The 25860-nt window shown below is 40.3% G+C and overlaps 1 protein-coding gene across 1 annotated transcript in view; it reads left to right on the top strand.

Annotated features, from left to right (window-relative positions):
• CRIPT (CXXC repeat containing interactor of PDZ3 domain) overlaps positions 1 to 25860 on the top strand; it is a 129846-nt gene that overhangs the window by 45757 nt on the left and 58229 nt on the right. The window lies entirely within an intron of this gene.

The following is a 25860-nucleotide window of genomic DNA, read 5'->3' as shown; positions in this document are numbered from 1 at the left end:
CCTTTGTGCTGAGCATCTGGATATCATTTTTCAGGCTATTAAATAAACTAACTCTACTCTGCTAAATGCAGCCAATTCACTTTTTTTCAAAAAGCACTTGGGGGCCAAGCAGTTGCCCCAGAAGGGATCCAAATAATTTGGGGCTATATGATATGGTGAAGCTCAGAGAAGGGGCTCCAAAACTCTCTAACAGGCATCCAGCCACCACCCCCACTCCAACCTCCCAACTTCACCAGTTCACGGGCAATGACGCCACCAACTGCAAAGACTCAGGACCATGCCAGGTCTTTGCAGTATATTTTACTTTTTGTTTTTGTGCAAAATGTATGAGGCAGATGTAGAAGATTTTCTTCCATGTTGAAGGCTTTCTGATTAGGTTAATGAAAATAAGCAGGAGACAGATAGAAGGGTGGGGGCAGGGAGAGCATGTGAGAGAACAGAGAGAAGGAGCAGACTAGATGAGCCACCACAAATTCTCGGTGGACTCCAAGGTCTGTGAATCGGCTCTAGCAATTACTGAATTTTCTATTGCAGAAAGAAGGCCTATTTGCCTATAGTCCTGTTGCAACCGTGTGCTTTGGCCGGCAACCTAAGGGCAGGCAGCTAAGAGCAACCCCCTCCCCAAGGGGCCTGAGGAGGGGACAGGAGGTGAAGAGTGAGCTTCTACCTATGAGTGTCCCAGGCTGGTTGGAAGAGAAGCGGTCCCTGCTCTGGGGAAATCCAGGCTAACGAGGCAGCAGGTCCCAACGCTGGGGAGCTTCTGGCTTACTAGAAAAGAGTAATCACAGAGCAGCATGCGATAAACAATTGCAAGGGAAGGGAATCCATAAATATTGAGGGGATACAGGGAAGGGGTGAGCAGAACAGTCTGCGATTATTTGGAAGGAGAAGTGTTGCTAACAGAGAAAACCCTTTCCAATCCAATAATAACCTTACACAGAGGAAGCAGAGGAAGCCCAGGCACAGATCCTGCCCAACCATCCCAATGTCTAGTCTGTTGCTTTTGGAACTGTGCTTTAGTCAAGCTATTCTGGATACATTTCCAGAGGGTAAGTATTAGAGAATTAAAATCTTACACACCCAGTTAATCCCCGAAAGTCACCCTATTTGAGGAGTGGAAATGTCTTCTATATATATCTCCCAACTCTATGAACTACCTGTGATGGCAGAAGCAGGTTTCCTAAAATTTTCAGCCTAGTCCATGTTGGAAGAGAGTGATGACGTTCAGGACATAAATGTCTAAATATACATCATTATACATGAACAAGCCATGAGTAATCAAATACACAAATCTGTATACTCCAAACTTGTGGTGGCATACCACGATGTGATGTATCCACACACCCCTAACTCTTACACTTTGTCCTTAGGAATCAGTCAAGAGTATTGTTATCGCCATTATTTAGAGACCTCACTTGACCCTGGTCCTCCTGGATGCCTGCAAATCTCCAGCCCCGAGCCTCAGACCCTTGCCTCTCTTGACAGGGCTTTTCTAGGCTGCCAAGCAGCTCCCTGTTGTATGTATTAGTTAATTTTGATCTCGTTCATGGCAGCTCTGCTGTGAAATGTCAGTCCTGTTAATAGCTCACCATCAGGCTCTGTGCTTATCTTCTCAGAGTCGTACCTCAGGACTAAGCTTTACCTTCTTTTATGATACCAGAACATTGACAGACTCTCAAATGCCATAAATAATAATTTTCTGAAACTCATCCATCTTGTAACTGAAACACGTCATGAGCACCAGCCAATCCTTCTGAAACAATATTGATGTAAGTGACAGGCACACAAAGAAATGATAGGTATTTTTGCCTCCAGATTCAAATGGAGTGTTTTGATATTGTTTCTCAGACCAGAAGACTTACATGGTGGAGAACTTTCCTGGACTGAATCTTTCTTGCTCACTTGAATATTAAGAGAAACTTTCTCAAGGGGTCCAGACAGTGTTGCTCTAATTATTTAAATGGAGCAACATTAGTTCTTGTCTTGTTCATACTTGGTAACCAGCGTTGCTCTTCTGCATGATGTTAATGTACTTTCCCACTATGGTTGGACCTCTGCCCTTGTGACTCCTGCTTCTCCACAATAGGTTGATGAGGGAGCCCGGGATTCCCCCAATCAGAGAAACCTGAGACGGGCCCCAAATCAGTTAGCCTAGGGAACAGAAGCAACGGGGGCAGGGCATTTGCTACCCAGCCCCAATTCCATGGCCATCCCATCTTCATTTCTTTTCCTGGAGTTGCCATGAGCTCCACTTGAGGTAGAAGCTCTGGTGCTTGCTCAGGAAGGAGATGCCTGGGGAACTATTCCATGATGAAAACTGGACTCCTTAAGGCTCTGCTCCATAGAGGTTAGGTCTAGCTTTCCTAGGATAACTCATCCCACCAGAGGAAATGAGCTCATCTGGTCACTGACCTGACAGATGGCAATGATTTGGGTCCAGAGTGCCAAGGAAAACTCCCCAGAAGATTGCTGCCCCTCCCTGCGGCTTTAGTGGCAGTGCCACATGGATGGGTCTGTCTGCCTGGTAGCCTTCTCACACCCACAGAGTGTAAATACCAAGAGCAGCCACGTTCCTTGGGATCTGCATAGGGGATGCCTCTGAGGGCATCTGACCTGATTTGAGTCAGCAGAGGAGAATCTGTCAAGCCAGATCTCATTCGGGAAATGTGGAGCTGTTTTTAGACTCTGACCTGGTAGAGTCCATCCTGGAACCATGAGCTGAGGAAAATTGGCTGAAAGGAGTAAGACTCATTTAAGAAGCTGCGATGGAGGAACACCCATCCTGCCCTGGTGGCTGGCTGCCAAAGTAGATTGGCTCCAGGTAAGTCACTGGCAAAGAAAAGAATACTTCTTCCTGCTCTGCCTCAGTAAACTGTGCATGGATCATGAGCTGCTGGAGCAAGGGCACGCCATGCAATTGGAAGGGCACCAGGAGGGTTTTGCAGCCTGTACTCCTGGGGCTCAATGAATTCTTCCATCTGATCTCCTACTTCCAGGAGGCTTCCTCTCCCCGCTTCTCTCCAGGTACCGTGATAGGCCTTTCATTTGATATTGAACTGCTATTTCCATATCATCTCTGTCCATGCCTTCATCTAAGAGAATTTGTTGTGTTCTTGGCTGACCGGGGTGAATACAATCTGGGCTTTTTTTCCCCCAGTTTCTTTCACTTGTAACTGAGAAATGAGATTACCATGCAGTAAGTACTCTAGGAAGAAGGTACACGTATTTGCTGTTACCAAGAGTATCTAAATCCATAGCAATTCGTGTTAGAGGGAAAGGCACAGCAGTTTTCCTTTTTCAAGAGTTTTCCCTCTGATTGTTCATTTTGTCCTTGTAACTCTTAGGACCTTGTAGGAACGAGTCAAATTACCTCCATTTGACAGCTGAGGACAATGCAGCTCCACAGTGACTTGTTTGAGGGAGTCCAGAGAATTGGTGACAAAACTGATGTCTGGTCCTGATTTCCATTCCAGGGTTCTTTTTACCAATCTTCCTTATTTCATTCATTCAGTGTAGCAACTGAAGTGAAAAATTGCCTACTACATGACATGGTAGAAACAGGTTTGTAGTCTCATCTCCCACAGCCTGCCCACATAAACCATCTGTCCAGCCGCACCAAAATAGCATCGTGTTTCAGGCTCTGCACCTTTGCTCCTGCATGTCACTTGCTTGAACTGCCCTCCCCCAATTCTCTGCTTAATGAAAATTAACCATCCCTCAAGCCCAAGCTCAACTGCCCTCCCTTCTATATTGCTCTCCTGATTATAGCAGCAAGAAGTGGTGTTTCTTGCTTGGGATGGAGTTAATAAAAAAGGGGCAACTTCGATGCCATCATATACTGCCTTGGATTATAGCTTTTTGCAGGTGAATTTTATCTCCCCAAATAAACTGTGAGTCAAAAGGAGACAGAAATTTGTTTCACAGATCTTGTGTTCCCTAGAGAGTCTTGCATAGACTATAAGCTCAGTATTTACTGAATGAGCAAATGCGACATGGAGGAGGTTAAGTGGCTCCTCTACAGTTTCACGGTACTGAGACTTGAATTCAGAATTCCAGAAGCTGATCTCCATGTTCTTTCCACCAAGTCGTGCTGAAAACAATGCAGTTTTCACTATGATTAGCCTCTTTGCAGGTCAAAAATGGTTGAAAGTAGGCTACTTCATATTGGCTCAATCTAATACAATGCATATTGGGTTATTTTGAAAGAACAGAATAGTTTAAATGATTGGGCTCAAAAGCTGAACTTCCTGGGCTGTTGGCTTGCATGAAATGAGCAGCCCTTTCCCAGGGATGCCACTTCCTTTCATAAGTTTGAATTGATTCTCACCATGAGTCAATGTGGGAATAAAATATGGTGGTCATTAAGGTAAGGTGCCTTCATGGGCCAAACAAAGAGGAGAATGAGAGAGTGACCCAGTGTTACCTTCTTTTGATCATCCATGCACTATTTACAACTGCGCTGACTAAGCATGCTCTGCCCACAGTGGACCAGTTAATGTAGATACAGAAGTAACACAAAAATCCCTAATGGAATGCCAATCTAGTGACCATCTACGGCTACTGCAAATCATTTAAGTAAGAATCTTAAATTCAGCGGAATTTTTTGTCTCTCTTCTTTTTGTTTCATCTGAAGAGTTGAATTAAGGTTGGAACTCCAGGTATCATTCTGTAAATGAAATGTATACTCAGTCTGTATACTGAATCAATCTATATACTGAAATGGAATAAAATAGAGATAATTATGCTTACTTGGAACCTCTCAGGAAGCTGCTTGGGGAGGGAGACTCCCAAGGGAGTTACTCAAGTGACAGCAGAAGTGTGCTCACCTGCCTTCAGAGAGGGGTGGGGTGTGGTCAACTGTAGAGCTCTTCTGCTGAGCAGAGGGTACAAGTTTGGGTCAGAACTAAATTTCTCAAGGCAGTAGAGAAGAGACAGATTCTATCCTCTTTCTCTTGTGGTTGTCAGGCTGTCTTTAAATAAATATTAAGCCCATATTTAAGATTATGTGTTTGAAGCAATACCAAATTAGCCCATTAAGGCAGCTGTCTGTCTTGGTCTAGCCTTGTTTATCGGCATCATTTTACTTATCAAAGGAAATAGACCACTCCTTGAGCAGTCACAGAAACCACAATGGAACGCAGGTATCTTAACCCAGTCTTGCATCCTCTGCATTAACATCCCATTGCTAATACCAATTCATTCCATTTGTTTATTTATTAATGACAATTATCTGCATTGCTCAAATGACTTCCTCATCCAAATTAAATATTAGGATATTAGGTCAACAACATCAGTTTTCTGAAGGCCATTCCTCTCTGAAGTACAAAAGAGAGTTAATAAATCAAGCAAAGACCAACAGCCTACTTCCTACCAGGCGCTGTGCTGGGCACTGGATGTCACAGTAGGTTAGATCCAGTTTGGTTTATTCAGAAGACAACTCTGGTAGACAAACCAAGGAATGTTTTTGTAGAAGGATAAAAATAGTCTTTAGTACATAATCTTTACAAAATTATAGACACACCCTAAGCAGCTCTTGCTTCCTTTACCAACTCATTGTGAATTCTTTATCCACACAGTTACCTACGTTCCTATAGCATTTATTTTGCTCATGTCTCCAGTGCTTCTTGGTATGATGAATTTATAACTCAAAGACTAAAAGTAGAATTTCCTCTTACATGTTCTAAAATTACTCCCTTCAAAGTTCAATGGCTCCTTCTTCCCTTTAGTTTTAGTGATGGAAAATCTGGTGAATCATTCCTGATTACACAGTGTATAAACTTCATATTTTCCTAAAATCTAATCATGTTTCTGTTCAGTCTTCTTTCCAAAGTGCTTCACCCCATTCAGTAAGTCAATAGTCCTCAAGTCATTTCTGAGACCTTTCTGGAACTTTTCTAGATCTTCATGTTTATATTGATGTGTATTGTTTCCAGGAGGGAAGGCAATAAGTACTCGAGGTATAGACTACCACAGTTCTATATATATCCAGGTTGCTGTCTACATAGTTCTTTAGTAATAAACAGGTCAGTATTTCACACCACAGTTTGTCATTAATCCATGCTTCTTACCCAGATATTTCATTGCTATATAAATTTCCTTACTGCAAAAACAAACAAAACACCTCTACTGAAGCAAACACCTGTCTAGAACATTCCTTCAAAACTCCTTGTCTACTGCTACATTCCATTCCCTGATTTTGGTTTGCTGTGTACACTTAAGCACTCATCTATGTGCTCAAAATAAACAAACATGCAAAACAAAAGAAAACCAACATATCCTTCCTTTTCTCCTGCAAAATACAAATCAACAAACCCTCTCCTTATTCCCTACACATCCAAATTTTTCTCTTGACCATACTTCTACTCCCTCACTAAACTCCATTTTCTCTTCTGGCCCATAGGGGTTCTTTGTCATCTTTTTTTTTTTTTTTCCACTGGGTATATGTTGAAAACACAACAAAAAGAAAAGATTTCCCACTCTCCAACAAATGTGTAGCCAATGCAGCAGGGGGAAAGTAGGTCTCTTAGGCCAGATAAATTTTAGCGGTTAACAGTATCTTCTGTGCCTCGTACTTAAAAATACAGCTTTTGACATTTCATACTTCACAAACGTCAATTGTGAAACTTACATTTAGGTAATGATTAAATACTTTAAAAATAGACTCCACAACATTGCCTATGATTTAGCATGGCGCCCTGTGTATAGGAAATGTATAGTAAATAATTGATGAGGGTTTACTCTGATAACTACATGAGAAATACCTCACTATCCTATAGGTTATACTTCTTACTGCAGATGTCTGGTGGTAGTTTAGTCAGCTCTATGAATGTTTTTGTTGGATGGATAGAAATCATATGGTGAATTGATGAGGAATGGATGGAGTGTATGGGTTTTAAGTTTTTAGGAGGTAATATACCCTTTGGGACCTTCTAGATAGTTTGAGGGCTAGTACTCTGCAGGATTAACACAAATATGACAGCGATATATATTTAAGTAAATTAATTAGTTCCAGAAAATTATGCGTTTTAATGTTTCATTGGTGTATCTTCAAAAAAGGCAGCATTGTATCCATTCACTCAGGAAAAGCTTTTTTTAAAAAAGCTTATTAAAATTGGAAAATTGTCCAGGGTGTCTTTAATCTTTCACTGAACTGTCCACTCTAAGTACTTTTAGTCTAGGGAATCATCATTGCCCTCAAAACTTCCCAAAGAAAGCCTCTACTGAGTTTTTATCCTGAGTTTTCTAGTGACGGGTTCAATGCCAGTAGGGCTGCATGGACATGTAAGTGGGATCTTCACCTTTACATACTCAGGCCACTGAGCAGGTGGCATCATATTTCAGTATTGGGAGTGAACACAAAATTCACAGGGACAAATGTTGACCCAAGCATAAGAAGATTGTTGAGTCTAATATTCTAAAATATATAATTAGTCAATGACTAGGAACCCTTCCACACATCAGTCTGGAAAGATAGTCAAATACAGAATGTTTTCTTTTTCTTAAACGTCTGCACTCGTTAAGTAGACAATACTATGTCCGTTGCTAATTTTTGAGGCCTTGGACTCAATTTTACAGTATAGACATAAACAAAATATGAGGACAAAAGAAGCAATTTTTTTGAGAACATAATGAAAGTCCCTGTCAGAAGCTACATGTTGTTCATGAGAATCCTGTTGAAATAGAAGAATATAATAAAAACCAACTGTCCTTTCCTGCTGACTTACTTTTTGAAGAAAGCTGAAAAAACACAGACATATGACTTGTGATTTGAGAGATGCCCAAATAAACTCCTTCAACATATTTATATACAAATGACCCCACAGAGATCTTCAGTTTCTGCTTCAAAGATGCTATGGATTATGGAAGGATCCATGTGCACCTTCCTCCCGACGGGGCCTCTGAAAGGCAGTATGCTTCCCTGTCCTCCAGCTGCCTTATTCATCTCAGAGCAGTCCATAAAGATTCTATAAAAATTCTACAGAGTTGAAGATCCCACCAGCTCTTATTTACAAAGCTCTCTGATACCTATTCACAGACTTTTGGTTCAGAATGAAAATGCACAGGACGTACAGCCTCTTCCTAGAATATTCACTATTTTCCTTTTGCTATTTAAGAATAGGAAGTGTATTAATTTAAAGCAAATGTCCACAGAAAGCACATCATCCTCCAGGTAATTTGGTCATATCTACCAAATTCTAAAGCGAGGAGGGAATTCTGGGAAGATGGAGGAAGTGGTAGCATAGCTTTGAATGCCCCCGATCCCTTCCCCAAAACAAAGTAACTAGGTAGCAAAACTCAAAAGCCTTGAAAATATTTACAGTAAAGCTAGGTGACAAAGTAGCTCCATGAATATCAAAATATCAATGAAAGGGGATAGCCAGAAGACCTGCATGTTACCAGCACCTGTGCAGGAGGAAGCAGAGAAATCCAAGAGAAACAGCGTATCCGAAAGATCTGGGGACAGGAAAGTTCAACAATAGCTGAGGGGTATTCACTGGAAAGCATTGTGGGCTCATGTGACAACAACCCTGAGTTCTTCAACAGAGAAACTGCATGGAAAAGAAACGTTTGGAAGGGAAAACTGCATATTTAAAGAGATTTAAAAGATAATCAAAAGTTTTCTTAATGGACAAAACTAAACTCTCATGTTTATGGATGCCACTTGGGTGGTAAAACCACAAAAAAAATAGAAGGAAGTGATTTCTATAAAAGTCAGAATAGTGGTTATTTTCAGGGAGGGAGGGAATTTTGATCACAGAGCATATGGAGGGCTTCTTTCGTTGCTGACAAAGGTCTGTTTCTTGATCTGGGTGATGGGTAAAGGGGCCTTGCCTTATAACAATCCATTAAGCTCTGCATTTACTTTGTTTGGTTTTCTGTATTTGTATTTTATAATAAAAAGAGGCTTTAAAAATTTTAAATGCACATATCCTTTGTCCTAGCAATTCCACTGCAAGGGATTTGTCTATAAGATATACTCACCAAAGTATGCAAAGATAGGCATGCCCATTGCATTACTGTTTGAAATTGCCAAAAAGTTGGGGGTGGTGGGGGTGGAAATGAATGTCTGTTAGGTGGGAACTCTGAATAAATTATGATACAGCCAGCCATACGACAGAACACTATGCAGTCAAGAAAAAAAATGAGATGGATCTGGTCTATGGGTTCCCAGACATATCATTAAGTTTTTAGAAGAGAGAGGTATACAACAATATTACTGTGATCCCTTGTGTGTAAATACACACAGAGACACACATTGCATTTGCATTTAAAATGTTTGGAAGAATAAGAAACAGTTAAATTCTTTACCTTTAAAGTTGAGGTGGGACTAGGGATGGAGTCAAAGGGTGAGAATTCACTTGTCATTTTATATGCTTTTATACTTTTCAAAAGTATGTATATATTTTACTTTTATAATTTTTAAAAAGCTGATGCCTTGATTGCAGTCTTGTGAGAGGCCCTGAGTGGGAGAAACCAGCTAAGCTGTACCTGGATTCCTGACAGAAAGAAACTATAAGATAATAAATATTGTTGTAAGCTCTCAGTTTGGGGATATTTGTTACACAGCAACATAGAATTAATACGGTTGACTAAATCCCATCCCTTTTGGAAGTAGACCACCTAAGGAAAGACACTTGCCTTTGGGAGAATATCTGGCACATCGGGTGGATGTAGTAAAGTCATGATGGTTTGTTTTTTAGCAAATGTCCTCACCTGTGCCACTTTGTTTGGTTTCAACCCTTCCAGTGACGTGACCTTATCTGTGAAGGCTTAGTTCAAAATGGGCTTTCTTTACAAATTCATTTTGTTTTCTGGCATTGAGTTTTTTCAGTCTCATATTAAAAAAAAAATAACTATTTATTTATGTATTTTTGGCTGTGTTGGGTCTTCGTTGCTGCTCGCGTGCTTTCTCTAGTTGTGGCGAGCAGGGGCTACTCTTCGTTGCGGTGCGTGGGCTTCTCATTGCAGTGGCTTCTCTTGTTGTGGAGCACAGGCACTAGGCATGTGGGCTTCAGTAGTTGTGGCTCATGGGCTCTAGAGCGCAGGCTCAATAGTTGTGAGGCGTGGGCTTTGTTGCTCCATGGCATGTGGGATCTTCCCGGACCAGGGCTCGAACCCATGTCTCCTGCATTGGCAGGCGGATTCTTAACCACTGCGCCACCAAGGAAGTCCCTCAATCTCATTTTTAATTTGAAAACTGCAATTTGAAAGTGATTTAGTTAAGAATCATCCCAGACTCCAATTTATTACTCTATACACTTATTATTTTCTGTCCTTGACTGCTTTTCTCCATTGTCTGCATTCTTCTACCTTTCTTTAAAGTTTTTCTTAATTCTTTCAGCTCTTGGATGGAGCATAAGAATCTACTTGAGTAAGATCTCATATTATTTCCACATTTCAACATTTTTTCTTTTCTTTTTCTGGCTGGAACTGCATTTTTTATATTATAGTCATTGCTCTGAAAGCTTGTGCATGATTTCCTTTTATTTCTCATTTAATTAAAAAAGAAGGAATAAATTCTACTTTAAGAGATAGACCATATGACCACATTTAGTAGTGGGAGAACAATATTTGCATTATTTTTTGCAGAATTGTCAGAATACTTGTTCTTTGAACAACATAAGGAATCCAGATTTAGGAGGCCTGAAATTAGAGGGGTGCTCTTCCCTCCTCTCCCCACCACGTCTCAGAATGGCAATTCCTCAGCTATATGGGAGAATTTAGAAAGATAAGTGGAAAGGGAAGATTTCTGAATACCGTTTTATGTTGTTTACCAAGTTCTGAGAAAGCCTATTTGGCATGAAACACAAAGGGATCCAAAGATTATTTTGACTGAATCAAGATTATAGGCTCTCTGGGACTTCCCTGGTGGTCCAGTGATAAAGAATCCGCCTTCCCAGGGAGATCAGCTCAGTGCTTTGTGACCACGTAGAGGGGTGGGATAGGGAGGGTGGGAGGGAGGGAGATGCAAGAGGGAAGAGATATGGGAACATATGTATATGTATAACTGATTCACTTTGTTATAAAGCAGCAACTAACACACCATTGTAAAGCAATTGTACTCCAATAAAGATGTAAAAAAAAAAAAAAGTGCAAGACAGACTCAGATAAGGGCTACATTAAAATATTCAATCCAGCCATGGAAAGACAGATGACAATATGCTGGTAGTATTTATCTCTGGTAGGATCATGTTTTATCTACACTTTGGTATATCATATGTATACTTTATATTTTCCAGGATCCCTACCATAATTATGCATTACTTTAGGAAAAAATGTCTATTATTAAAGGCTATGACAGTCCAAAATGATGATTCAGTTATGAATAAAACAGGACTCATGAATATAATATGTACTACAAAAACAAAAACAAAAACAATCCGCCTTCCAATGCAGGAGATGTGGGTTCGATCCCTGGTTGGGGAACTAAGATCCCACATGCCGCAGGGCAACTAAGCCTGCAGGCCACAACTACTGAGCTCGCGTGCCTCAATGACAGAGCCCGCGTGCCACAAACTACAGAGCCCACGTGCCCTGGAGCCCACGTGCCACAACTAGAGAGAGAAAACCTGCACACAACTAGAGAGAAACCCACGTGCCACAACTAGAGAGAAACCCGTGTGCCACAATGAAGAGCCCATGCCACAACGAAGGATCCCGCATGCCTCAACTAAGACCTGATGCAGCCAAAAAAATAAATTAATTTTAAAAAAATGAACAATGCATTAAAGACAGTTAAAGCATTAAAAAGAAAAGATTTTAGGCTCTCTAAGTTACAAATAATAATAATAACAAAACAAACAAAAAAATACATCACTTTTCCTTCTAAAATATTTAAAGAGAGATGCACGCAATGTGAGGAAAATGGCCTTAGAAGAGCATAGCAATATATGTCTTCTACCACAAAAAAACACACATGAGATCATGTCAAATAAGAGATCAAAAAAGCTGGCAACCAATCCTGCAAGGTTTTTACTTGCACTAAGTATTTTACCCCTTTCTAAGTGTAGCACAGACCTGACATAGTAAACGTACTCTTCACCAATCAAACCACAGGGGCAACAACAACAAAGACATGCATAAAAAATTTGTTAAATTTTATTTTGTTCGTTTGTTTAATTAGCACATGGCCCCAGAGAAGCTAACCGAAGACTCAGTCCTCAATTCAGACATCAGATATGGTACTTGAAGAAGAAAGATACTCCTTTCCAACCTAGAAGAAAATATTCAAGGATTTGGGAGAGAGCATATGATATTTTGCAAGGTGCCACCAGTCTTTCTCAATAAAATATCACCAGTGAAAAAACATGGAGGCCAGAAAGGGCTGGTGAGGGAGAAGTATGACAAGGAGGGCTGGCAAGAGTAAACCCTTGGTGAATTCAACCCAAGGGAAAATACAGAGAGAGAACATAAGTGAGTATTTCTCAAAAGTTTTTCTCACCAAATTCCTTTCATTTTAGAGTTGAGGAAACTGAAACATGGGCATAATGACCAAAGGCATACAACTAGTAACTGACAGAGCTGGCTCTTTCTACTATATCACAGTGCCTCTTCACGTTCCTAATTTCCTACCTCTGTTCTATTCTAAATTGCCCTTGTCAATTGGCATTAAAGTCTCTGCACCTAGTGTTTTAGACATATTCGGAAACTTTTTTAAACACGTTGATTCATTCATTCAGGGCTGAATTATTTGTGACAGCAGTAACAACTCAACCCTGGGGCGTATCCAACAAGGTGAGGGATTCAGGAATCAATCATGTTGTGTTCCATTCTTCCAGGCTCTCGATATTTTCACAGAAGAGAAATCAGTTTCCTGAGAGTGCACAAGCCCCAAAAAGCCATCATAAGGGTGTCTGTGGAGAAAAGAAGGCAAAGTCCCATGGGTCCAGCCCTCCACAATCATCCTTAGAATGACCTTGGGGAACCTGATTCCTCCTTTGGCAAGGATGTATGTGGATTGGGTGATTTGGGAGAGGCAGGTTAACGAGCTATATGTATGTAGTTAAGTCTTTGGTCCTTCTTAGCATCAGCTGGCATGACCATGTCCTTGTCGCACTGCCTCTGAGAGCCACTGCCTCTAGGCAGGGAGAGGAAGAGGGAGTGATATTGCCTCTAACTTTGAGAGTAACCATTACCGTGTCAGTGTGCAAATGACATGTTCCAACAGGCAGGGTAGGAGTGCACAGGATTGTCTACCTATCTTGTATATTATAGGCATGGTCTAATTCTTCCTCATATTCTTTCTTCTAATAATGAATTGTGAGAGAACAGGATGTACTGTTGTGCTTTATAATTCAGGAAGACAATACAGGTATTGGCTAACATTGACATGATCAGCTGCTTTTTAAATTTTTTTTTAAAGCCAGTCTGGCAGAAAAGCATTGGCCTATTGTGGGAGTTGCGTTGGCCCTTCCAACACTTTTCAGTCCAGTCCATCAATCAGCAGCAGAATTGCCAAGAGAACACATTACTACGCTGTAGCTCAAAAAGGTCTGTGGTTGTGAGTGGGTTGACTGGGAACAAAGTTATATCATTCCAGTTCTGATTGATTAATGCTGAAGTCCTTGCTAAATAATGATTACCAGTCCCAGTCTCCACAAATCATTCAGTGGTGAATAAGGACTAAGTTAAACAAACTTGGGCCTGTGAACACAGATTCTTCTTGCAGTGGGGGGGCAGAGGTGTAGAGATGGTAGGAGAGGGGAAAGAAAAATCTAGATTTGACTGAATAAGCGAAGAAAAAACAACTGCAGTCTGGGTTCTCATGGCACCTTGGGCACTTCCCTTCCTCCTGCTGTTGCCTTGTCCCTATCTCTGCATTCGCCATTTCTCTGCAGTCAGATTACCTCCAAATGGTACCACCATAGTCACTCCCTTCTATCACCCTTGGCTCTTTCCTTACAGATGCCCATTACTAGCCAGATGGAGTTATTGCCTAGTCAAATGGTTTAAACCTCCCCTCTCTGAAGGCTTTTCTACCCAAATTCTCCAACTCCCCCCAATTCCTTCCAATTACTTGTTTCTAGCAAAGTACATTCCAAGTCATTCCCTTTGTCTCTTTCTCCCAATTTCTCTTCTTTTTCACTCCCATATCCAAGTATGCTCATGAGTGGAAAGATAGCATTCTTCTGCTTCGGTTAGATGGCCTTTTCAAAAATGCTTAGTGTATTTCCACCAATCCTGGACATGGAGTAGGTAGGGTATTAGAGTTGCAAGAATATTTTGGACAATATCAAATTTAAATATTGCTTTTCTGTTTGGGGTTCTTTGAGACATATCCAAACAATAATGGGGAAAATATTTTTTCAGTTTTCTGTAAGCTCTGGTTGCTTCAGTGTCAGCAGTCTCAAGTGCTGCTTCTTGCCAGCTTTCCATTTGGTAGAAGGTGCTTCCTAAAGATGAACTTCTGTGAAGTCAGGACCAGCATAGACTGAGCCAAATCACGGTTAAAACGCTTGCTGGCTGCTCCTGTTGCCAGTATAGTTCTGTTTCCACTTGTTGGAAAGCTATCTGCCTATCAATGTTTACAAACGCCAGTACCTTTTGTTATAACAAACTCACAGTGTTCCTCTTCAAGAATGCCAGCATTCGTAATTTTTAAGCCTCCAACTTTGAAGAAATGGAAGCCTCTGAATTTCTCTGCATTTAAAAGTAGAAATGGTAATATTACATAGCTAGAAATTTCTGTAAAATGGATTGGCAATAATGTTATTTATGCTTTCAAAAATAGGGTTCTTCTAAATTTGTGCCTGTGTATCAGTCACAAGCTAATAAATTCTTTGACTTTAAACGACTTTCTTTCTTGTCCTGGAAATCCTGAATAATTGCTACGATGTAGACATTTACAGAAGTTTGACTTGAGACAAAATGTTTCAAAACTCAGGTAGATGTAAATTATAATTTATTACTGGCAGGAAAACACTTAGTTCCAACATCTCTGACTGGAAAATTTTTGAATTTTCTAGATATGACAAATAAAGATTTATGAGGTATGATTTCACAGAAGAAAAAGCATTTTGATGAAAACTTTTTTTGGTAGGTAAAATAGGAAATCACAAGAGTAACCAGGATGAACTTCAGTGGAAATCATCTGTGAACTTAATTGATCAAATGAAATCCATTAAACTCTGGGAAACTAAACATACATGTTTATTATTTAGTTTCTGGTATTGAGTCCTTTCCATTTCCCTACAGAGTTGTTTGTGGGATCTATTATTTGGAAAACATGCTATTTTAACTTGAGTTGTCAATAACTTGATCCTAGTAATTTGGTAGAAAGGGCATTAGATTAGGAACCAGATGGCCAGGGTTTCATTCTCACTCTGCTACTCACCGAGTTTGTGACTCTGGACATCTCTCTTCCATACTTTGGACCTCTGTCTTCTCATCTGTTCGACAATAAGAAAAAATACCTGATCTTGTTGCCTCTTAATGTTGTTGTGAGGATCAAAAAAGGTCCTAGTTGTTAAATCATTTTGAAACTATAAAGTGCTATATAATATAAGGCAGTCTACAGTCTACTCATTATCACCTCAGAATTCCTCTCAGATTACATTGCCTCAAATGCATTATTTAGCAAAAGCACAAACTTGGATACCATATGGAGTCCCTGTTGACACTGCAGATGTTGGTTAATTTTAGATTCTAAAAGAACAAAAGAACAGAAGCACCACCAAGCAAATTAGCCTCTCTTTAGCTTTTTCTTCGAAATCTCCTATTATACAAATACCAAACTAAAACTGGCATGCTAAATATTATAGAAAATTACATCATTTGAAGCATTGAAATTCTGTATATCCAAGCCTTTTTGCAGTTTATTTTTGCAGGAGTTTATCCCCTTCAAAGCACATCACCAATGAATTTAATGCTATAAGATTAATTATGGTTATTTCTTTGAGGACCAAGTAAGAGGATTTTAATCTTAAACTTTAACCTCAAATAGCACAGAGACAGGGGAAACATAAAAGTTTCAGAAGAGTCACAAAAAGACATGCAATCCATTTTGGTGGTCATAGTCTCTCTTGAACTAATGGAAAACTGAACTAAGCTCAGCTAGCCTTGGGTTCTGATTCTGAAGGTTCGTATTTACGAGTGGGAATTTCCTTGTAGGACAGGTGTGACAGACTTGCACATACTCATGACAACTGCTTTTACAGCCTCATCAGTTTGGGAAGACCTGTTCTGCTCACGTGTGCCATCTGTAAGACATCTCTTTACATTTTGTCAAATCTGACTCCCTGCTTACACATGCACCAGCAAGAGGTGTTTTTGTAAAATATATAGATGGCATCTGTCTTTCTATCTCTTGTTTGTATACCACCCACTAACAAAAAATATCCTGGAACAAGCTGAGCATTCTGTAAGTGTCTTGAAATTATTTATATTATAAATATATAATGATTATATATATATATATATATATATATATATATATATATATATAAAGGCCCAGTTGATATTCTAAACCTAGATTTTTACTTTTTATTTTAGAGGATAATCAATGTCCCCAAATTGTTCACTAAGTCTTAGTGCCTTGAGATATTGACAGACTATCATTTTAATTAGAAAAAATTTTCAAACTCAGGCCATAAATGTTTCACCTACAAGACACTTGCTCCTCTAAAAGAGGCAAAATTTTCAAAGTATGTTTCAACCTATCTTTTAGTGATTGGGTGGATACTATACGATATTTCAAAATATGCTCTCATGTGGATTAGAAACATTAAAAGCAAATCCAAAGAGTAGATTTTATGACACAGCTTATTACGGATGCAGTCTAGGCTGATTATTTTCGTATTAAGTATACTATTAATCACCTCCCTCTCCTGCCCATATGCTACCTCTTTTAGCACAAAATGCCTAACAAGATGGGTGCAACTTGATTCTACGTTACATAGTTCTGTCAAACTGGAACAAAATTTTACCTCCCCCAAGTATTTTCTCCTTGTGAAGGACTTTGGATTACTGCAGATGATTACAGGCCTAAACCAGAAATGGATTCAAACAACTCTCATTCACTGCTGAAACTGAACTGGAACTGACCCCCAAAATAAATTGGCTTAATTCCCTATAAGAGGAATATGAATCAGGTTGCCATCTGTTCCCTTCTTTCTTTAACTTCACCAGTGGGCTGGGTTTAAACATAGAACTGGAGGAGTCTTTAGGGGAAGGGGAAGAGAATTCTGGTTTGGTGTCTAGACAGGTATGCTGCAAGGGTAGATTCACTCTAGATGCAAGAAGAAAGGAGTCTGTGTATTAGCTGGGGAAATCATGTAATTTGGCAAACCGTGGGAACAACGTGAGTTTAATTTGTCTAATTTTGTTTGAAGATGTTGCATCAACTAAAAATCCTTTGCTCTCCGGAGGTGAAAAACATAATCCAAAGTAGTTTAGTCAAAAAGGTAAATTTACTGGCTCGTGTAACTGAATAATTTAGAGTATCTGGTTCAGGTGAAGCTTGATCCAGGGCTCAAACAGTATGACCTAGGACTTGGTTTCTCTCTCTCCATTTCTCAATTCAGCATCTTCAACATTGACTCCATTCTTGGGCAATCTCTCACCTCGTGAACCCAATATGGATGCAAGCTGCTACTTACCTCTAGGTTCAAATCCAGAGCCAACTTTTCTAGTAGATCTAGAATGGATCACTGTGACCAGGGGAATAGGATATACTGATGACCTAGACCAAGGTCACATGTTTCACCCCTGAGGCATGGGGGTAGAGATATTGCTATTCTCCCCAAGCCCTGAGAGTATGGAGGACCAGAGTCCCCAGAACAAAATTAGAGTATGGTCAGTAGAACTGATGTTCTCTACGAATACTTGGGGACCAGATGCACAAATAATTTTATCGAGTATTATTCCTCACTTAAGCAGGAATTCTGGCTATCTCCTAAAGACAGAGTCCAAGTCTTACCAACTGAAGAGAAAAAAGGAGAATGTATGATTGACATTTCCTAATGTTCACATAGAAGAGTTAGTGCTTAATGAAAACTTGAAGGATAAATATTGCAAATAGAGAAACCAAAATATATGAGAAGGAATTTTAAAATTAATTAATTTAAAAACAAAAAAGGGGGGGGCGTAATGGCCAAAAGAGAGACTATAGAATCCTCACTTGAGACATTTAAAAAATTGAAGATAGTTTCAGTTAGAGCTGGGACTAGATACTCTTCAGAGATATTGTACACTTCTAGTTCTACAATTTGTAGATTTTGTGATTTCTGAGGAAGAGAGCTTTAGAGCTAAGGAAAGCTTTCTAGATGGCTGTTGGCTGAAACTTGTCAATTTCATGGGTTTTTTTTTCTTTTAATAAATTTATTTATTTATTTATTTTTGGCTGTGTTGGGTCTTCGTTGCTACACGCTTTCTCTAGTTGCTACACCCTTTCTCTAGTTGCGGCGAGTGGGGGCTACTCTTAGTTGCAGTATGCGGGCTTCTCATTGCGGTGGCTTATCTGGTCGCGGAGCATGGGCTCTAGGTGTGCAGGCTTCAGTAGTTGTGGCACACGGGCTCAGTAGTTGTGGCTCGCAGGCTCTAGAGTGCAGGCTCAGTAATCATAGCCCACGGGCTTAGTTGCTCTGTGGCATGTGGGATCTTCCTGGACCAGGGCTCGAACCCATGTCCCCTGCATTGGCAGGTGGATTCTTAACCACTGCACCACCATGGAAGTCCCTCATGGTTTGTTTTTAAATACTTCCTTTCATGCTACAATTAAAACGAACAAGCAAATTAACAAACCTCCCCACACATAAAATGGAACCAAAGAGAAGTTCTATGTGGAAAGATAATTTTATTTTCTAATAATGATAGTAATATGGACGGGCTATCTTCTTAAGATGTATACATATATTTTTTAAGTGGCAGCTCTCACTGACACGTTACTTGTACATATTTCTACACCTGTATATGCTCTCCTAAATATTTCATGTCAATTAAGTGCCCTAGGATTCTTCCATCCTGGTCTCATGTGTCTGGAATCTAATAAATAAGAAAAAGTATGGGTGGTGGCTAGTGTAAAGACAGGATACTTACTCTACATGGCTCAGTTATAAAGCACATTTACCGAAGTCTACCCATTTCACCAAGGCATTAAACCTATTTTCCAAAAGCAACTATGGAAAACTGAAGAATTATAAAGAGAAATGTAAATGGGGTGCTAATAAAAAATGGCTGAAGGATATTTGACCCTGGGGCTAGGGTAGCACTAGAGCTGTTTGGGGCAGTGCATACCTTACAAGTTCTCAACTCCAAACCCATCAATCCCATCTGAGACTTCATTCTAGAGATGCTTCTATAGGTTGAATTAAGAAAACTCAAGTATTTTCTAGAGCTTAAAATTCATTAACTGGGGCATAATCAAGCTGAGTTTTATTCTCTTTTTTCTTCTTTTTTAAAACATTATGCCAGCTATTACTGGTTGCAGGAGAAAGATTAAATATTTAAAAAATTTCCTTTTTGGGGCTTCCCTAGTGGCACAGTGGTTAAGAATCCACCCGCCAGTGCAGGGGACACGGGTTCGAGCCCTGGTCCGGGAAGACCCCACATGCCACAGAGCAGCTAAGACCGTGCACCACAACTATTGAGCCTGCGCTCTAGAGCCTGCGAGCCACAACTACTGAAGCCCGCGTGCCACAACTACTGAAGCCCGCGCACCTAGAGCCTGTGCTCCGCAACAAGAAGCCACTGCAGTGAGAAGCCCCCGCACCACAACAAAGAGTAGCCCCCGCTCGCCGCAACTAGAGAAAGCCCGTGCACAGCAATGAAGACCCAATGCAGCCAAAAATGAACAAATAAATAAATTTATTTTAAAAAATTCCTTTTTGGAAAAAATACAAGGATATAATTTACAGGCCAACGAATGAGGAACTATTCTTAATGGAACGTGAGAGTTAATCCTTGGAAAGCTAAGCTTCTACTTTGGAAATCTAGTCATACCACCTTAGAATATTCCTTTAGAAGATTTTATTAAAGTGTTTGGGAGACTTCTGGGGATTTATCCTACGGATAAAGCTGCAGACATACGTGTCAGGTTATTCATCACAGCATTGTTTGTAACAAATAGCAAAGATTGTAAACAGCCCAAGTGTTCATCAATAGGGGAATGTTTAAATAAACTGTAGTGTAATGCTATGCAGCTGTGTAAAAGAATGAGGATGCTCTCTTAGTACTGATATGAAAGATCTCCAAGAGACATTGTCAGAGGGAAAGCAAGATGCAGATCAGGAGATATAATATGCCACCTCTTGTGTAAGAAGGGAGGAAGAGAAGAAAGAAGAATTGCTTGTATTTGTGTGAAGAAACACTGTAAGGACACATGGGAAAACAATATAAATAGTTATCTTGACCTATGAGGGTGGGTGGGCATGGAGAATGGGGTGGAAGAAGCAAGGTGGGAGGGAGACTTTTCACCATATACCTTTTAATTTTGTTTTGATTTTTGAAACATGTGAATATATCAGCCAGTCAAATATTAAAAATTAAATAAATACCAGAAAGAAAAAAGCTTGAGAAAAGTCATTCAGGAGTCATATGGTAACCTCATAAAAGTTCCAGTTACAATTACAATAAAAAGAAGAAGAAATCTGAATTCATCGTCAACCAAAGGTCTACTGTTGGCCTGGTACGAGTAGGTGGGTACAGCAGAAGCTCAGACCATACTGATTCCCATTCCTGTTAGCTGAGCACCTTGCTTCTGTCCAGCATCTTTAACCTACTGGCTGTTTTTCCATATCCTTCCTTCCTCTTCTCTTAAAAAAAAAAATCCAAGATCCTGGAAGATGCTGCTGACAACTATGGAAAGTTATACATAAAGAGTTAAATTAAAGCTTTATCTAGAATGTGGATTGCTGCACATATTCACAAAAGCCATGAAAGTGCCCATTATCTTCCCAAGAGAGTAGGCCTCCTGGTTCACTTAGCTGGACTAGACTAGGGGCCAATGCAGGGGACACGGGAGCTCCTTCCTGACACTCTCAGTGGAGACTAGGGGCTCCTTCCTGACACTCTCAGTGCAGAGCTCTGACATTGTGCTTAAAACATCCCACAGAAATCACCGGGGTAGGAGGCAGACCTCCCCACTAGCCTGGGTTTTTTGAGAGCAAGTACTGTGTCTTAGTGGGCTTTGTATTCTCAAAGCCTAACACAGCGCCTCCGTAGGCACTCTGTCAACTCAGTAAACTGAACTTTTATCCACCTCACTGCTTAGCTCCTAATCCTAAGAGTGATCTTTAATGTCTTTCCCTCACTCACTGTCACTAAATCCATCAGTTAGACCGGTCAATTCTATCTGCCAAACATACACCCAAACCTACTACTCTTTACAATCTTCAGGCTACCGCCCTAATCCAGACCACCACCATCTCTAGGCTGGACCAAAATCACTAGGCCGCTTTCTGATCCTCTCTCCCATCGCCCCCAGAACACATTCTCCATATGTAGTTAGGGAGATCCTTTTAAAAAACAATCAAATCATATCATACTCCTGCTTAAAATCCTTCAGAGCTTTCTATTACAATTAGAATACAATTTAAACTCTTTACCCTGCCCTTCCAAGCCCTGTCTGCTTCTTTGACTTCACCTCCTACCACTACCCCTCCCTTCCTCCACACCATGTCGTCCTTCTTTCAGTTCCTCACATCTACTTTGCCTTCTCCTGTCTCAGGGCCTCTGTCTGTGCTCTTCCCTCTGCCTGGAAGGCTATTCCTCCTTCCTTCTGTAGGATTGTCTCCTCATTACTGATGCTCAAAGGCCACTTTCTCAGGGAGGCTTTCTCTGACCACTCCTGTTTCATCAGCCCCACCCTCAACATTGTTCTATCTGTAGCACCTTTGACTCTACAGATTAACATCTTCATTTGTTGGTTTGTGCTTACCGTCCCCACTCTAATGTAAGTTCTGTGAAGGCTCTTGTTAGCCTCTGGATGACCAGTGCATAGAACAGGGCTGGCATTTAATGGCTCTAAAAAGTTTTTGTTGAATAAAAATAAAGGCATTTAAAATTAATCATGGATAGACTATATATTCCATTTCCTCAGAGACCTTTTGATGAAACTATTTAATTATAAAGGCAATAAACAATTATAAAAAGAAATGAGGATGTCATGATTGGCTTTTATATTGTACAAAGTAGGCTAAGAGAGTAAATGGAGAGAATATGATTCTGCAAGAAATGGTAACTTATGTCATAAACCAGTCTAGGCAACAGGCAGGTCTGAGCATTATGTTAGGTAGAAGGGATATAAAGATAACCAGATGCTGGTTTTGCACTCACGGAGCTCACAATATATCAGAAGATACAGCTTTGTTATTATAGCTCTAATATCTGTATAGTGCAAATCACATTCACATTTATAATTATTTCATTTAATCACCAGAAGAGTCTTATGAGGGGGTTATTATTATGTGTTATCCCAATTTTATAGATGAAATAACTGAGGTTCAGAGAGGTTATGTGACTTGCCTCAGATGCACAGCAAGTGGTGAATGAGATTTTTAAGTTAGACCCAGATCTTCTGACTCAGCTCTCCTGTTCTATTTCACCACTCTGTCTGTTCAGTGTGATAAATGTATGTGCAGCATGCTGTGGGAGGTCAATTGTAACAAACAGAAAGACTATTTTTATCTGGAGAGGTCTGAGAAGACTTTACCGAGGAAAGTCATATAAATGGGGCTGTGGAAGTTGGAGGAGTTTCCCGGTGGAGGAAGAGGCACATTTCAGACAGAGATCTGAGAAAATGCACAGAAAGATGAAAATGTATAGCATGCTTTATGTGGCAGGGAGCAGAGGAATCCAGGAGGGGAGGTTGGGACCGTACGGTGAAAGATTTTCAGTGCCACTTTGTATGCAGTTGGGCAGTCTCTGAACGTAGAGGTTTTAAAGAGTCAGATCTGGGTTTTCAAAAGAAAATTAGAGTGGCAGGTCGAATGAATTGGATCATGAAGAAGCTAGTCAGGAGATTTTATGTTATCATGCAAGGGAGATGTGTCTGAATGAGGATACTGGAAATGGAAAGGACTGATTACAAAATGTTTGTGTGACGTAGAATCACTTTTTTGGGAGGTTGAAGAGAGGGAAGAGTGAAGATTATTTTTTAAATTTTCTAGCTTATATGACTCAGTAGATGACGACTACCTCAGCCAAATTGAAGAATACAGAAAAATGATTTGAGAAGGGAATTGGAAGTAGGAGATGGGAGTTTTCTTGTAGCTAAGATAAAGCACTTGCTTTATCTTTTCGTCCTGTTTGATTTGAGGTACCTGTGTGTAGTATCCAGGTAGATATGTCAAATAGGTAGCTAAAAGTATGGGCCTAGAATTTGAAAGCAAGGTTGAAGCTGGAAATCTAGATTTAGAGTAACCAAAATATAAGTTGTATTAAAATTCCAACTGCAAAAAGGGCACAAGGGAACTTTTTGGGGGTGATGTAAATTTTCTATTTCATGATTACAGTAGTGGTTACAAGGGTATATGTGTCTCAAAACAGATCAAACTGTACACTTTAAACAGGTTCATTTTATTGAATCTTAAACTCCTTGAAAAAAAAACCCACTAAAAATAGAAGTGAACTGCCTTGTACAACATAGTGCTAAATAGTTTTTAAAAGTGTGTTAATCAATTGTTTTAGAAAAAATAAGAGAATGAGAAATTGTTCTACATACATCAGTTAAAAACAACTGAGAAGCAGCAGAGAAAGCTGCCATGGTTCCAGTTGTTTCAGAAGCCAGTGCCCAATGTGCCAGTTTATGGGCCATTTGGGAGTTCTCCATTCGAAAACTTATTCCCTCCCCAAACCACCCTCCTCCATCCTCAGCCCACCCTTGTACCACCTGGGTTGACTTCCTCATTTGGAAGAACTGAGATAATAAATGTACTTGAAGAATATAATATGACTCATCACTGAACAAGAAATCTTTCTCCTTATTGATTGATTTTAGGCTTATGGCCAATTTGGCCTCCTTGTTTGGCACCATTCCCTCAGCATCACTTCTGAATTGTCCTTTCAATGCTCAGCTTAAAATCTGTTTTGTTCAAAAAACCATTTTTAATTTGACAGAAGGAGGTGGTATCTGATACCTATATTCATCTCCCAGTGTGGACACATCTACCATGAGTATACAGTCACCAAATTTGCATATTTATGTTAGAATCTCAGTTCTGTCACTAAGTCTTTGAGACCTGGAAGAAAATAAGGACGATAAAACCCACCTTGCAGGGTGGTGTGGATCAAGTCAGTTAGCATATGTGAAAATGCCAAGTATGGCATTGAGTAGGCGCTCAATAAAAGGCAGATGCCTTGTCAAGCCTGACTATATTTGCTGAATTATTTAGTCTGTATTATAAGTTTCTTGAAAGTAAAAGCACTCTTTTCTGCACTCTGTACTCCCACCCTAACTAATACATCCTCTGGAGACATTGTAGAATGATGTTTAGAAAGCTGGCAGGTCAAGGATAAAGTTGAAAAAGATTTACACAATAAATATGTAGATGAGAAGAGATCATTCAGGGGACATGGAAAAAAGGAACTCCATTTAGAGGTGGTGGCAAGGTCTTTCTTTACATTTCCTCTTTTCATTCATTTAAAATTTTATCTTGCCAAAAAGAGGGGACAGAAGGTTTCATTTTGATGAGCGGAGCTGCAGGACTGTGTGCCAATACACCTGGTATTGATTCATGCCAGCTGGGAGAGGAGCTTGGCTTCTCTGTGTTTTACTACTGTGGTTTTCTGGGCTGGGCAGCTGGGTGCCTAATAATGATAAAAACCATAATAATACTTCATAATTACGCACCGCCCTTTGCCAGAACTTGGGTTTAATTACAATGACTGTGACGGAACTGGCATCATCTCATTCCCTGTTGGGGTGCAATACCCAAGGGCCTGGAAATAGAGTCAAGTGGCAACTGCAATCCTTCTCCTGCAGAGCCTCTCCTGGCAATTCACCCAGAGTGCTCTGGGTTTGAAGCTCGTCATCAGAAACAAAGAATACTTTTAAATTGCCCACATGTACTGGGCACTGTCAAGTAAAGTAGTGCTTATGATGCAACTCCTGCGCGACATGGGGCACAGCATCATGGAATCCCAGGCCTGGAAGGGACCAACAGAGGTAATCTCATTCATTATTACCCTGCCCCCTGCCACGAGGCATAACTGCCTCTACACTCTAATAGATGAGCTCACTGACCTTCCACTCTGATTGAGCTGGAGATGCTTCTGTGGCAGCCTGATTCAGGGGTCAGGGGATTCACCAGTTCATTTCAACATGCATTTTGTGAGCACCTATTCTGAGCCAAGGCCCTGTGGAGGCATAAAAATGTATAAGGTGTGATCCCTGCCCTCAAAGTAGCTTATCTCCTAGCTGGGGGATTTGTATTAAGGCAGCTGTAACATATAGATAGGGGGAAGTCCTGGCAGATGAAAGGAAAGAAAATCACTCCAGTTGAAAGGATCAGGGCTATCTTTTCTTCAAGAATAAGAGGAAAGGATGAGAAGGTATTGAGCAGGGTGGGGAGGCCGAGGGGCATGGGGGAGCGGGGCGGGGGAGATTGAGGTGAAGAGCTGGGCAACAACTTCGGGAGGTTCTTGCCGGTTTCCCTGTTTTTCTGGGGCGGGGGGAGATCTTTATAGCACATATCACCCCTGAATTATTTTTTTCCTTAAGAAATATAGCTTATTTATTTTATTTTTAAAATTTTTATTGAAGTATAGTTGTTTTACAATGTTGTGTTAGTTTCTTCTGTACAGCAAAGTGAATCAGCTATACATATACAAAAATCACCTCTTTTTTGGATTTCCTTCCCATTTAGGTCACCACAGTGCACTAAGTAGAGCTCCCTGTGCTATACAGTATGTTCTCATTAGTTA

The sequence above is a fragment of the Globicephala melas genome, chromosome 12 (assembly GCF_963455315.2).
Source record: "Globicephala melas chromosome 12, mGloMel1.2, whole genome shotgun sequence".
NCBI lineage: Eukaryota > Metazoa > Chordata > Mammalia > Artiodactyla > Delphinidae > Globicephala > Globicephala melas.
This window is presented reverse-complemented; position numbering and strand designations above follow the sequence as displayed.